This window comes from Pinus tabuliformis, chromosome 1_2, assembly GCF_031772625.1.
Source record: "Pinus tabuliformis cultivar Carrire ecotype Pingquan chromosome 1_2, CPIR1, whole genome shotgun sequence".
In the NCBI taxonomy this organism is placed as follows: Eukaryota; Viridiplantae; Streptophyta; class Pinopsida; order Pinales; family Pinaceae; genus Pinus; species Pinus tabuliformis.
Genome location: NC_142298.1, coordinates 886,894,445 through 886,910,946, shown reverse-complemented (window position 1 = coordinate 886,910,946; position 16,502 = coordinate 886,894,445). Strand labels below are relative to the sequence as shown.

General features: G+C 37.0%; 1 pseudogene; it reads right to left on the bottom strand.

Annotated features, from left to right (window-relative positions):
- The window catches only part of LOC149208792 (phosphoacetylglucosamine mutase-like), a 32,160-nt pseudogene that overhangs the window by 1,404 nt on the left and 14,254 nt on the right, over positions 1-16,502 (bottom strand).

Below are 16,502 nucleotides of genomic sequence, written 5' to 3'. Positions count from 1 at the left end.
AGATATCGATGTCAACTGCCATCACTCCTTTTACAACCCCAATGCCCTTTAGAAGTATCAGTAAAGATTTTCTTTTTTCAGTCATATATTTGGCAGATATTCTACTATGCCTCTAAGAGTATGCTAGTCATATATTTAGCACTGAGTAGCTCTCATCCACTTGGCCTTATGTCGCTTTCCACAAGTACTGCCCAAGAATATTCCTCCCCACATAACATGCATTTCTTTTTGATGAACTCATCAATCAACTAAAAAAACCAATGAAATCAATGAGGTATATAAATTCAAGGAATGATTTTGTAACCAAGTACTACTAGAACAAAAATAAGGATGTCAGTATACCATAGTAAAAATATATTACCTCAATTAGATACACATAGGTACAAATAAATATGGTGTTATTCTTAGGCTCCAAAGATCACCTGTACAAAATTCCCTACATTAAAAACATTTACGATGGCATCTGTAAAGGGATTCCATTCTTGGGTCAACATGCCACTTCCCAGATCAGCCATCTTCACACAATTGTTAGGGGCTAGATTATGTGAGGTTGTGATCATTAATCCTGTAATAGATCCAATTTTCAGTGACCTTAGAGCATCCAAAAAACCATAAATGAATACACTTAATGACAAAATAAATCCATTGTATTGAAACCATGTTGTCCCATAAGAAAACCCGACAAAATGATTTAAAAGAAAAAAATGGAAGGAAACATCGTGACAAATATCCTAAGGAAAAAATGGCCCTGAAATCCCATTTGTAGAAACAATTCAAAACTGACATTTAATACTTTATCTTTTGCACAATATGAACAATATAAACGTCTTTACCTCATAACAACTTCTAGACAAATTTCAACCACTAATTATTAAACAGTTTTGTATCGAGGGACCCATTCAACATCATAGGTAGGGGAAATTCCATCAACAGTTGTTTTTGTTTGTGTGTTTGTGTGACACTTGGGTATTGAGGGACACATTTAACATCATATGTAGGGGAAGGGAAGGTCCATCAACAATTTTATTTGCGTGTGTGTTTGTGTAACACTTTGATACTAAGGGACATATTCAACATCACAGGTAGGGGAAGGGAATGTCCATCAACAATTGTATTTGTGTGTGTGTTTTTGTAACACTTGCATAGAAAAACTTTTAAAGAATTTTAACTTTTTAGATCTATCTCAAGGAGGTCGCGAAGACAACTGGGTCAATGAGAGTGGGGTAATGTTATATATCCCACAACAGTTGGATTACACAAAAAATTGGCTCACACACTTCCATAAGGGAGCCATTGATAAGACATGGAGCTATCATGATTGCTCAATTAAGTTGGTTGACTAGGTGGTCACATGCCAAAAATACCATGTGGAAAACCTTTGGTTACATCAAATACCATCAATAAAATTTTAGGTACATTGTATTTTTAAATAGTAGCATGTGGGATGAAATTTGAAGGAAGGAAAACCAGCGATAATTGAATTTCGGAATGGCAATAATCAAACCTATCCATGTTTTGAATCCAAAAAAGGATCCTCTTTATCTTCAAAACACAACATCACTATGCATAATCTGAGTTCATCTACGAAAGCACACCACAAAATCCTAAAATCTACCAATATTCAAACCTTCGAGTGAGAAGTTTCTTTCTCTTTGTCAGTAAAGACACTTGTTGATTCAACCACATACTTTGCGCCAACCTCACCCCATGGTATTTCCTCAGGATTTATAAAGTTTTCAAACCAAAATGTAAATAGTTATACAAATTGGAAAAAATAGACAATCTCAGCACACACACTTTGTTCATGAATAAGTTCAAGTAATAATTGACCTACGAAACACTTTCATTGATTGTTGTAAAAAAGTGTATTACCTAAAAGAAAATGTAGTGATTGATTTTTCTCCATATTGTAAGATTTTTTAGTCTTTGACCTTGAATTCATGATGCTTCCATTATCCATGGACACTTTCATACTTAAACATATAAGTCTAAAAAATAACAATGACACATAAATTACTACAAACATCTTGAATTGTAAAAATATGGTAGAAGAAGGAAATAAAACAAGTTAATAAAATTTTCATGCTTCAATTTATTTGTAAATCGAAAAATGTTCTTGGGAATAAATCGATAAATGAAAAAGACTAAATATTCTTCTACTATACCCTTAATGGCCAATATAAACCTATTAAGATATAATGATAATGGGAGCATCCTTGTTTAGTAGAATTGTCTAGGCCCCATTGCGTTCTTTATTGAACTGTATCCCTAGATAATAATGTTTTCCTTAGTTTTAACTAGTGGAACAATTTTTATTTGACTTGTTCTTTGACTTTCCATATTCTTTTCCACCACTAGCCAGTTCTACTTGCACTTCTTCAGTAACCAGCCTAGATGCATCTTAAAGGTGAATCTACTAAGTGCCAAGATGGATCAAATTTATTTTCATTCTAAAAGAGGTTTTCATCTCATGATATTTTATCCCTCTTAGTGCTTGGTAAATTCAGAGTTAAGATGGATCTATGCTGATTTAATTATATCCACCATACTAGGTTGCAGAGCACCTCTTCATGCAAACATTTCTCATCTCTGATTTTGTACCTAGAATTTTGACAGGATTATGTTTCCTCATCTCTGATTTTATTGAACTTAAATTGTACTCTTATGCCATAGCCATTCCATCTATCCTTTGAATCACCTTCCAAGGCTAAGAATGACCTTTATGTTTTTTCCAGCACCATTTTCAAATGGTGGTTGTAAGAATTTGCAACATCAAAAAGGGGGAATGTACTATTATTGTGAAGAAATTAAATAGTTGGATTAGGCATCTTATAGGTTCCTTCACACCTTACTTCGGAGACCTCACTTATCCTAAGTTTCTCATAATTTTCTAATACCCAGAAGAGAGATATTGAAGAAGATAATTTCACATGATAATTGAAGTAGGGTTATATGGGAGACTAATTAATTCCTCAAATGATAGAGGATCCATCCAGACCATCACCTTTTATTAGTCTCTACAAACTCTTGGTAGCTAGGGCCTTCCCGAAGGAATGTATATTAACCCCCATCCTACATCTTCAATTGGTTTGAAATTTCTTTCCACTTTATGAGAGGGAACCCTAATTTTTGTTTGGTGAAGGAGAAACAAAATTTAAGTCACTTTTTCATAATCCTTTCAAGAATTCTTATAAGAATGTGTGCTAGAGTGTGCCAACAGATAAGGATAATCATTAATACTTCGATATGCTAGTCCTTGAATATCATCATTTGGCTTCCATATTCCTTGTGTATTTCCAAGCCAGTCATATATTTATCACTAAGTAGATATTTTCCACTAGGCCTTATGTCTCTTTCCACAAGTAACACCTTGGAATATGTCTCCCCACATAACATTCCTTAAATTTTGATGAAATAAACAATCAAATGAAAAAAACCAATGAAATCACTAAGCTAGAGAAATTGAAGGAATGATTTTGTAACCATCTACTACTAGAACACAAATAAGGATGCCAGGTTACTAAACTAGAAATATCTTACCTCCAACCTCAATTGGATACACATAGGTACAAATAAATATGGTGTTATTGTTAGGATCCAAAGCTCACATGTACAAAATTCCTTGCATTGACAACATTTGTGATGGCATCTGCAAAGGGCTTCCATTCTTGGGTCAACATGCCACCTCCTGGGTCTATCACCTTCGCACCATTATCAGATGTTGGATTATTTTAGGGTGTGATCACTAATCTAGTAACAGATCTAGTTTCCAATGACCTTAAAGTTGCCAGAACACCAACAATGAATACAATTGATGAGAAAAGAAATCCATTGTATTGAAACCCTGCTATCCCATAAGAAAAATCGATGCTTATAACATTGCAAAAAAAATATTTAAAAGAAAGAAAATGGAAGGAACCATCATGACAACTCCTAAGGAAAAAATGTCTCCAAAATTCCATTTGTAGAAATAATTTGGAAATAGCATTTAATACTTTATTTTATTCACAATACAAACAATATACAGGGCTTGACCTCATAACAACTTGTTGATAAGTGTCAACTACTAATTGTTAAACATTTTTGTACTAAGAGACACATTTAACATCACGGGTAGGGGAAGGTCAATCAAATATTGTATTTGTGTGTGTTTTTCTGTAACACTTGTGTACTGAGGGACACATTCGAAATCATAGGTAGGGGAAGGGAAGTTACATCAACACTTGTATTTGTGTGTGTGTTTGTGGAACACTTTGGTACCGAGGGACACACGAACATCATAGGTATGGGAAGGGAAGGTCCGTAAACAATTGTATTTCTGTGTGTGTTTGTGTAGCACTTGTGTGTACAAATTTTTAAAGAATGTTATTTTTTAGATCTATCTCAAGGAGGACATGAGAAGACAACTGGGTCAGTGAAAGCGGTGTAATGTTATATTCCCCCACAAATGTTTGATTCCTAAAAAAATTGGTTGACACACTTCCACAAGGGAGCAATTGATAAGAAATTGAGCCATCATGGTTGCTCACTTAGGCTGATTGACTAAGTGGTCACATGCCAAAATACCATGTCACAAACCTTTCGTTCCATCAAATACCATTAATAAACTTTTGCGTACATTGTATTTTTTAATAGTAGCGTGTAAGATAAACTTTGAAGGAAGGAAAACCAACGATAATTGAACTATGGAATGGGAATCCTCAAACTTTTCTACGCTTTGAATGTAGAAAAGGATCCTCTTTTAGATTTGAAACATCGATAGTTTTCAAATAATTGTTGTATCCTTTTTCTGCAAAAGAGAACATCACTCTGAATAATTTGAGTTCTTCATCTACAAGAGAACACCACAGAAACCTAAAATCTACCAATATTCAAACCTTCAAGTGGGAAGTTTCTTTCTCTTTATTAGTAAAGACACATGTGGATTCAACCACATACTATGCGTCGACCTGACGCTATGGTATTTCCTCGGGATTTCTACAGTTTTCAAACCAAAATGCAAATGGTTCTACAAATGGGAACAAATATACAATGTCAGCACACACACTTTATTCATGCCTAATCTCAAGAAATAATTGACCTATGAAACATTCTCATTGATTGCCATACAAAAATGTATTACCTAAAACCAAATATAGCGACTGCTTTTTCTCCGAAGAGTAAAATTTGTGAGTCTTTGACCTTGACTTCACTATGCTTCCATTATCTGTGGACACTTTCATACTTGAACATAAGAGGAGCACATAAATTACTGCAAACATATTTAGTCGATAAAATATGGTTTAAGAAAGAAATCAATTGAGTTAATAAAATTTTCATGTTTCATTTTCTCTGTAAAACATAAATGTTCTTAGGAATCAATTGAAGAATGAAAATTACTATAAACGTTTCTGCTATACCCTTAATGGCCAGTACATACCTCTCAAGATATAATGAGAATGTGAGAATCATAGTTTAGTAAAATTCCCTAGGCCATGCCAAGTTCATTGAAGCAATGAGTTCCTAGTTAATAACTTTTTTCCTTAGGTTTAACGAGTGGAACAATTTTGTTTTGAGTTGTGCTTCAATTTTCCATATGCTTCTCTACCACTAGCTCATTCTCCTTGCACTTCTTTAGTAACTAGCCTAGATGCATCTTAACAATAGATCTACCAAATTTTGAGATGTATCAAATGTATTTTCACTCTAAAAGTGTTTTTCATCTCAAGGGATTTGATCCCTCTCAGCGCTTGGTAAATCTAGAGTTAAGATGGATCTAGGCTGATTTAATTATCTTGACCATACTAGGTTGGAGAGCACCTCTTAGTGCAAACATTTCTCATATCTTATTTTCTACTTAGATTTTGGATAATATTATGTTTCCTCATCTCTAATTTTGTTGAACTTAAATTGTACTCTTTTGGCATGGCCATTCTAGAAATATTTTTAATCAACTTCCAAGGCTAAGAATGACCTTTATGTTTTTTCCAACACTGTGTTCAAATGGTGATTGTCAGGATTTGCAGCATCAACGGAGGGTAAAATACAATTATTGTGAAGAAGTTCAATAGTTTGATTAGGTATCATATGGGTTCCTTCATGCCTTATTTGGGAGTCCTAACCTATTCTATGTTTCTCACAATTTTCTAATATTGAAAAGAGAGAGATTGAGCAAGATAATTTTATACGGAAATTTAAATAGCGTTAGATGGGAGACTAATTCATTCCTCAAATGATAGAGGATCTATGTGGACCATCAGCTTTTATTACTCTATAAACTCAGGGTAGCTATGGCTTTCCCAAAGGAATGTAATTAACCCTCAACCTACATGTTCAAATGGCTTGCCAAATCCCTTCCACTTTATGAGAGGGAACCCTACTTTTTCTTTGTTGGAGAATAGAAATTTAAGTTACTTTTTCATAATCCTTTCAATAATTCCTATAGGGATGTGTGCCAAAGTGTTCCAACAAGCAGGGATAGTCATTAATACTTATTTCATCCGAGTCAACCTACCCCCTTAGGTCAGACATTGATAATTAGTGCTATGAAATAGAGTTGAATTCCCCCAACATCTTCCCTGAAACTCCTAACTCTTATACCACTAAGATTAATCTTATAAAAAATTCTATACTCCAGACATCAGTACTTGGTTTTCTTTTCTCATTTGGTATGAATACAATGCGATTTTAGCTCCTTTTTTAACACCTCTACCATTAGATATTCATTTGCTTCATCATTTATGAACATCGTAAAGAACGATTTCATTCGAGTTATCTTGGTCATGTGAGGTGTTGGGGGCTCTTGTAAAGGTTTTTGAAATGGACAACCCTCATATATGTTAGTCCTTGAATATCCTCATTTGGCTTCCATCTTCCTTGTGTATTTCCATACATTTCACTACTTCACATATGCATGAAGTTTTTTGGTCATTGCATCTCCTTCAATGAGCTATGTTTCCTTGCTTTTCTTTTACCAATACATTCTTCCCATCCCAGCAAGTTATACAATTTTAGCATTATGGGGAGCATATTATTCCTCTTGTTGTATTTGCAATTTTAGTTGAGTTGACAACTATGATGTCCCTAGAAATGTTACTTTAGGTAGGGGTTTGTTGTTGTAGGTTGGTGTAGAATCCATGTGATTTTTTTCACTTTTCTAAGGACATATAATTTAGGATTTAGCCATGGTTCAAAATTGTGGAGAGACAAACAATTTTTCAACTCCTTCTAGGCTTAAGGTGGCTAAAGAAGCTATTTTCTATAGGCCTTCCATGAAATATATTCTCATCTTGTCTCATCAACAAGAATTGTATATAAATTCTATACATTTGCCATCAATGATGGTGATGCGGATGTTTCTTTGATCATGTTTTATCCTCCAATTTGTTGGCACCCAATACTTTTGCAATCTTAGTTGTTAAAACTGGAAACTAGGCCCAAATTCCACCTTGGGAAAACTAATTTGTTGGAGATGATGAATGCATTGGGTTCCTCCTTTTTACAGGTCCAATATTGATATAAGATAATCTCATTCAGACAAGTAGAGGTGTGACTTTGAATTTATTCCCTCACATGTGCAAATTTTTCAGGCCGGGTTCATCATTTTGTAGGCTCAAGAAGCCCAATGGCTGTGTCTCTTAACCCACAACGAAGTGTATAAATAGAAGAGACCTCACACCTCATTTAGAAATCCATCACTCACACATTCCTCTATCTTTATTCATTAGATTTTTTCATACAAATTGGGCAACTTCTCTCTCTCACACACACATGCCACTAGGAGGACAAAATTTCTAGGATAAATCACAGAACTGAAATTGCAAAATTTTAGATTTCAGGAACAGGTTTTTCTAGCATTGATCTAGGTGCATTTTATTGAGTTTAACTTCAATTTTAGGGTCAAAGGTTCAATTTTCTCAGGGTGCATTGCTAGGTAGAAAATTTGAGGAATTCTGGGTTGGTTGACCTGTGCTGACGTCAAGTTTGATTATTGTTTGAGTAAGGAGGACCGAACTACTTTGATGAATATTTGTTGTTGTGTTGACCATCGTTAAATTTCTAGTTAGAGCTTCAGTTTCAACGCAGTTGAATGCAAAATTTCACGGGGCCGATTTGACTTTGTATTGGGCTAGTGTATTTTACTTTTGTACTATCTCTCTTTACTGAACTATTAAATAATAATAAGAATAATCGATCAAAGGGTTTTCCCCACATTAGGGTTTTTCCCTAGCACCCACCAAATCTTGTGCTCTATTGTCTTGGTTTGTCTTTTGCATTTTGTTTTATGTTCTATCTGAATTTATTGTCAATGTGATTATTGTGAATTCTTTTGGAAATTTGAGATTTTTCTTGGGATAATAAAGGAACATTGAAGTAAATTGTGCTAAGCATAGAACATACCATTGTTATTTAAAATTAACATTGAATCAGATCCCAAATGAAGTTAAAGCCCAAGTAAGAGTGAGAAAATAAATCACTAATGAAATGTATTGAACAAGACTTTTGAGCTAGCTTCAGTGATGGCTACATCATACCTCAAATTCGAAGAAAAGCTTAAGGAAAAATTCCAATTATCATCCATGGAAGATGTCTCTAGATTTTAGTTTGGAAGAGAATGATGTTATGAACTGTGTAAAGGTAAGAGTGGTGGAGCCTACTTCAAATGCACCCGCTACTGAAAAAGTAGAGTACAAGAAAGGTGACATGGAATCTAAGAAAATTATTGTTATAGCACCATTTACCACTCTTGGTAGATTTGATGCTCTTATTATGGCCTAGGGCAACCCTTCCTTTCCAGACTTGGTCCAACATCTAAAAATAGTGTTTTATTTCCTATAAACTACTTTTCCCCGTGTTAAAACCGTGTACACATGGGTCAGCATATACCCAACCCGTGTACATGTGTTAAAACACTTAAAAATAATAAATCTCCTTAATTTCGGGCGGATTTTACGGGTTTTACCCGTTACACATCTACTATAGCCTGTGTCCCAACTGTTTCGAAACATAAAAAACTAATTTGGAGAAGTATAAATAAACCTCCATGGGAAGGTCTAAGGAGGAGAAGAGAGGAGATATTGATATTATAGTTGATTGATCCTTGGTTGAGTCTGATGAAATCCTTATGCCTCCTACACTCCCCAAGCTTTAGGAAACTCTTGTTTCCTTTTTTGAGATATCCTTGATCCCTCTTGTGATATGCTTGTGTATGTTGATGGAGGAAGATTCTTGAGTCCAGGACAGGATGGATCTGAAGTATGGTTCTGCTTGGAGCTGGAGGAAGACTCAGGTTGTAGTTTTCCATCTTTCTTGTAGCTTACACCAATAAAGAAATGATGTTCTGTTCTTGATATTTATCGTGTTTATGCATTCATACATGTTGTGATTTGTTCATAAATATTATATTAATGCTTAACTGTTCATTTTTATATATGATCTAATGTATATATCATGAATATGCTTTATGTTACTGCTATTCTATATGCTTTTCTTGGATAATTTATAAGCTTTAAAGGCATTGGAGGAAGAAAAGGGTTTGAACCCTGCGAGATCTACCCAAATGTAGGATCTTCGGGTAAGGTCACTTCTTCCAATTTCAGTAGTATAAGCATTTAGATTGTTTGTCTGAGCATATCTTGATGTTGTTTGCCTTCTACTCTATTGGGGTTTTCAACCCAAGAACCTAGGGTGTTCCCACCTGCAATAGAATTGGCAACTCTGCTGGGGATAACATTCTTGTTATTCCTAGTTTGGATTTTTTGTTTTCGATCAAGGTTTGTTTTCTTGATTGATTGATTTTATAGTGTTATTTTACTTATAAGCTTCCGAGGCATCAAGTCTGGTCTTCTGTATCAGACCTTGATTTTTGGTTTTCTTGATTCAGTCTTTTATACACATTTTTCTTGGAGTACAATCATGTATACACGCTAGTTTCCTCAAATAGACTCGTGTATACATGAGTTTCTTGTGTTAGAAACACATGTGCATGCCTCTATGTCTCTACATAGTTGCGTATACAAATTTTTGAATTGTTTTTTCAAATCCTTCTGCCCAGTTGGGTCTCTTGCCTAGTGAATTCTACTGTTTCCTAGTCATCCACTACCTGAAGAACTCTGTTCTCTTGCAAGCTTTATTTTTAAAATCTCCTTCTCATTGAAAAGCCTAGTTGGCCTAGGATTGCTTGTTGAGCAAATTTTTGGTTTGTTTCTAGGGTTCAAGGCTTCAGTCTGAAGTTCTTGGATGTTCTAGTTTTTCAGAATAAGAAATTTGTTTTGATTTCGTTTATAACCTGGATTTCAAATTGTGTTGTGTTGCTTTCCCTTTGATTTGGCATTGTTTCTTTTCTTGATTTTTGAGTGTTTCTTTGATAATTTTGAATGTTTTTATTTCTTGACATTTTGTTGGTTTGCTGAAGTACTTTACTATTGTTCGGCTTAGTTTTTGTGAGATTGTAGTCCTTGCTTAAAGTTTCATTTATAATGAGATTTATAGCTTGCAAGGTATAGGGACTCCTTGTGCTTGTTTCTTGAAATTTGGAATTTAGTACTTCTTTTTGTGATCTCAAAAGTTTCTTTAGTTTCCTTAAAATAAAAACACTAAAGCATTGCTTTTGATTTTCTTTTTTCTAACCTTTTGGCTTTTGGTTTCTTTTGTTTTGTTTGTTGAGAAATTGTGATCTTTTTCAATTTGTTTTGCTTTCTTTTTAGGGAAATTTGTTTTTTAAATTTTTGCCCTCTTCATTATCAAGTTGCCTTATTGACTCTACAAAGAAGCACATTTCCTTATAGTATGAGTGCTTTTAGGATCTTCCATCGTCATTTAAATTTGCGTTAGGTTAGTTTGTGTGTTACAGGGAAAAGTGTCTATATAGAACTGCTCTATCCCACTAAGGTGTGACAGCTGGCTTAGAAACAAACAGAGAAAAGCTACTTTTGTTTTTCCTTTATGAATTATAAATAGAGAAGAACAAGAAGACCAACCTCTGTCTTGCGCTAATCTCCTGATTTGATTCCTCTCTTCTTTGATAGTCTTTCGCTACCTGCTCCCTTGCATGCCCAGCTTCACAAAGCACCTGTAAGATCATAGTAGCATAGAAATATACAAAGACATGGATCTATAATCATAAAGAATCTAGGATCAGATGTAAATTGACCATACAAATGCAACAAACATCAATGATACAATAGCATGGAGGAAAACTTGAATAGCTTTTATTGATAAACAAGAAAGAGCCAAGAGGAGTTACAACTAGTTGTTCTGACCCAGCATCAACCTCTCAGCAAAGAAGCCCCTCTTCACCTCATACAAAGCTTAGATCACCCAACAATCTGATGTTTGTCTCAAGAAACCAACAACAATTCCTTACAATATGCAAAATTCCAGCCTCAGGATCTCTGGGATGAGCGATCCATATATAGATATCTGTAATGGAGATGAGTCAGCTTATGATTTGATTAGTGTCTTCCCTCTGATAGTTCTTGCTTCCACATGGAGATTGATGATCTCTTACTCATCCTTGGTCGAATTCAGAGAGGCAAGTGTCACAAGAGAAGATTCTGGAAGCTTCCATTGCCTCTCCACCTCGCAGAATGACACTGCCATTTGTCATTTCTCGCCCATCGCACCCCACAGAAGGGCTTTTTGAAATGCAACGCACCCACACAGTGTATTTAGGTGAGATGCAATGCACTTGGCCAGTGGAGCAGCTGAAATGATCCTGTTTTGACCAATTCTGAGCAGTTTTTCATGGAGAACTTCTGGGAGAGGCTGTAATCTGTTGACCTTGTTCCTTTAGGGGTTAGAACAACCCTTTTAGGGACTTAGGAGCCCTTGGTTTATGGAAATTTCATGCTTGGGGTTGTAGTGCCCAAAAATGTCTATAACAGTTGCCCCCTAAAGCATGAGGTCGTTAATCTTTTGATGTCGGGTGAAATGCTTTATTATGAGGATCCGAAGTTCTTTCAATGCTGGGAGGAGACCTGTAATAAGATACAATACAATACATTATATTCATAATATTTTCATGATCTATCTGAGGCGGGCATTCCCATGCTCAGCTTTATAAATTCATTTTCATGTACACAGGATAGACAATCGTCTGAGTGTAGACTGATGATTCTGATAGAGCCATCATCCTTTTGATTGGATGATTATCTATGCAACAATGATGCACATTTGATGTCTTTATTTCCCTGAATATATATCGCAGCCCAGATGGATGAAACTAGATCTGGGGTCTTCAATCTCGTTCGATCTTCACTCGAAGTACAAGTCGATCCATGTGAAAGTTGTTCTGGGGTCGAACATGGAAAGACATCGCCTGATTACCAGCCAATGTTGTAAGCTGTTAACAGGCGCGAGAGGAATCACCGATAATGATAATGACCCTCAAGGTATTGCAGTACAATTCACATGGTGTGAATAAATGACTTCGCGTCGAACACCACGCAAAATCTTTCGGTCGAAGGTCATTGATGTGAACCTGTCACCGGAAGTGAGAAACTTGCCATTGGGGCATGCAAGCTTCAAAGTACTGAATGGGGTGTTCCTAGATAATCTTCTTGGATAATGAGCTGATGTCGACAAGAAGTGATCCATCACAGGAGGGCCTTAATGAATCCCACATCAATGACACGGAACAGAGAAAATGATTTTAATGGAGGTGAAAACAATCTGGTGATATAAGGTTCAGGGTGGCGGTCATGAAAGAATGGAGTATAAATGTATGGTAGTGGGTGAGACAGGTGAATTCTCTGAATGACTTCTCTTGAACATATCAGCGACACTGATGTGATGGATTGGTAGCATTAACCCCAAATGTGGATGGTATCGTGGGACCATGGTGATGTGACCGGTGAATGAAACAACCCAACCCGACTCGGACGCAGAGTGGAAGTGTCATGTTCAAGAGCGACTTGCTACCAACAAAGTTTCTTCAAGTTTTCTTCCCAATTTTCCCCAGTCATTGCTGACCAGTACCTCTTTATTTTTGTCAAGCTTGAGGAGGATAACATATGCTTGTTCTATAATTTGCCCTTCGGGCAAACCCATCGCTATGTTTTAACGAGCCTAGTGATAGTGAAACTCATTCTCGTCTATAGACAAGTTTGTCGCTATTAAACTTTTAACGAGTTTAATGATAAAGATAACTCGGTCCTTTTCAATTTTATAGAGTCTAAAAAGGAACGTAAAGGTAACTCCAAAATTCCTTTTTCGTCATCTAATCCCTTAAGTCCGAAAAAGTATAAAACAATACAGAAGGGATGAATTTTTGATACTTTTAACGATCCAAACAAAACAAGCGCTCGATCTTTTTGTGTAATAATCTATCAGGTCCAAAAGGTTAAAATTTAGAGGAGAGATAGCACTTCTGGTCCCTTTAACGAGCTGGAGAGGCTAATGGCTCTGTAATCTTTTCATATTTTACGAGTCAGTTGAAAAGAGCTTAAAGGAGACTCGTCTTTTGAGGAATGAGTGATAAAATGGATGGCAACTGATTCCAGGTAAGGTCTGGAATTTTCCAATCATGGCAGTGTTACAAGGGTGGCTAGTGAAATCACTCTTCGCAGCTGTTCCTCAAAATGGCTAAACAATCAAATGGAGGTGAATGATCAGCCAATGCAAAAGTGGAGGTGATGGTGCAAACGCGACCAAGGCTTTAATGGCTGAAGTACTACATTCACGATGGTTATTTACCAGTGAAAAGTTCATTTTTTAATGAGCTTAAACGCGGGGGGAAACATTTGCTCATGTCTTATGTTTATTTTTTAACGAGCTTGAACTATGTGCTAAAACTGCTCGATTAATCTAGTCGTGTGATAAGAATGTCTCATATAAAAATGACAACTTTTAGATTTTTGCCCCACATCCTTTCTTTATGCAAGTTAGGAAATGACCAATCCAAAAAATAGATAAATGATCACTCTTTGCTTGCACTCCAAAAGGTTTTCATGTCTCCAGGTATAAAACAGAGTTTCAAGGTTACCCCTTCTTTCTTCCGTTAAAACATTTGTTTTACTGGGAGAGGCCTACCTCTTACAGGTTACCTAAAGATTGTTTTATTCACAGTGCAAACAAAAAACTTCTTCGGCGATGTTTACCGAAATAGACAAAGGTGAGTGAAGGAGGCTACTCCACTCACATAACTTTGACAAGAGAATCTTGTGCTAGAATAACCCCCTCTTCCAATCACGGACGGGAGTACAGACTAGTCATATTCTCTCGCGGAAACCTACCCTATACCCGAAGTTTTCCTGCCGAAGCAGACCAGGGTGCATACCCCCTGGGTTTCAGTCATGTCCCCCGAATCACTCGCGCTCATCAGGTGGGTGGACTGGGGATTGAGACATTTCTTGCGTGAAAAGACCATTTAGGGATGGTATATGACTATTTTCTATGCGTGAACCGGGGAATGAAAGCTGGTCTACGAGCTTGACTACTCTTCCTTCATGCGGAAAACACATTACTCTAGAGAGTGAGGAGACAATTGCTCCCATGCAATAAATATAGTCTCGTCCAAGGAGTAGATTGTAATCTAGGGGTCCTTGAACTACCATTACGTTCATGTGAACAGTTTTCCCTCTCAATGTTATGGGAACATTGGGAAGGATCCCTAACGGTCGACTGGTTCCTTTATCAAAGCCTGTTAGATTTCTCATCTCAGGCAAAAGTGATGGCGAACCAAGAGCTTTCCAAGCAGTTGAGGAAAGGATACTCACAGAAGCCCCTTCATCTATGATGGTACTGGCCATAACCATTCTATATATTTGAACAATGATTCGGAATGGTATGCTAGCTGGTAAACGGGGTCTGCCTAGTTGATTCCAGTCGAAGGAGACAACTAGGTTGCTTGGAGGTGGGACCGAATAGACAGCCGGGTACGACTCTGACGAACTTCCTTCCTGCAGTAAAGGAATGGGTAAATTTCCCCCATGTTTGTTGGAGTCTGTGCTTATGAAAAGAATTTGGACGGTGTCATCCTTGTTCTTTTTGATGACTGTATCATCTGAAGATGGAACCTCTGAAGGCAAGACCGGGTCAACTACCACCTCGACCTTTTGACTTTCATCTGGTATGGGTTCAGATGGTTTGTCTTCAATGATAGATGCTTCAGCCGACCACTTGAGCGGGCCAGCCGGATTTTCAACTAGTGATGGACTTGGCAAGAGTTTTTTATATCCAGGAGGAAGTCGTAACGGTGAAACTAGATGATCGTCCAAAACTCTTTTAGCTTCGTCTAAGAAGGGACAATGGTGGACGGCATGATCGCCTTCGCACAATTTACAAGGAAATCTATATTTTCCTTTTTGTCCCAGGGCTTCACTTTCACTAGTTGACGGTGTGTTTTCAACATGATCATCAGAGGTTGACGACACCAGGTTGTGCAAACGAGGAGACCAATCCCTTAAGATCTGAGGGATGCAAGAACAATCTCTATGATAGTGGTCTCCTTTGCAAATGACACATGGCGATTTAGGCATGGTCGGTGCAGTGTGTGGATTTTCGCTAGACGACGCTCGTTTGCCCCCATTCGCTTTTGGCTCCTTCTTCTTCTTCTCTTTCTTCTTCTTTTCCTTCTTCTTCTCAGGTACTTGACTTTTGGCTTTACCAACCCCATCAAGCGAAGAGGAAGGAGGAGAGGAAGAATTAGAGGAAGTAGAAGGTTGGTGGGTAACTCTAGACTCGTCTAGTTGCTGATTCGATTGTTTAGGAATTGCAGTGTTCTGAACGATAGAGGTTGAGAAGAGCCATACAGGCAAGCCGATTGTCAGTCTTGGAAGCGACAACATGGCCAGATGGGGTGCACCAACATCTCCCCAAGAGAAGAAGGGACTAGGATTTCCTCCAAGGGGGATTCCTTGGTTGGTGGATTCCATTTTCTCAACCCAAGATCAACGTAGGAAAGGGTAATGAGTATTCCATTTAAAATCAATTTTAGATGCTTTGACACAACTTGTTTTTTCAATTTTTAAGAGTCGTGAAAAAACAAAAGATGACTCTAGTCTCCTTCGATTTTTAATGAGCCTGAAGTGACAAGTGCTCAGATGGACCTTTTCTGTTAAGGAGTCTGAAAAGGAACGAAAGGGACTGCTCTGGAAATCTAGGTAGAGGGATTACCAAACCAATCGCAAAACTGCATAATACTTTTTACGGTACGTCAGTCAATCTTCCCGAATGCTGTGTTCAGTGCATTGCGATCGATATGGTGGCAGACACGGTTTCCTATGGATAAAGGATTAAGCCTATTGGGATCTCCAAAAATATACTTGACGGTACGTGGGAGCACAAGTCCGTACTGGCACTTATCGCCTCAAAGTGGAGGAATCACCCAACCATCAGTGAGAACAACAGTTACCAGGCTTTACAACACCGAAATACGTCTCTAGCATAGACTTCTAAATGTTGTGCGTTAAGTTCCAAAGCATTGTTAGATTCATTGAATTTAGTTTATAGTTGATCTTACTTATGAAGTTTGCCTTTCAGGTTCACCGCAAGATGTAGATGTAATTCCTAAAATGCAATCT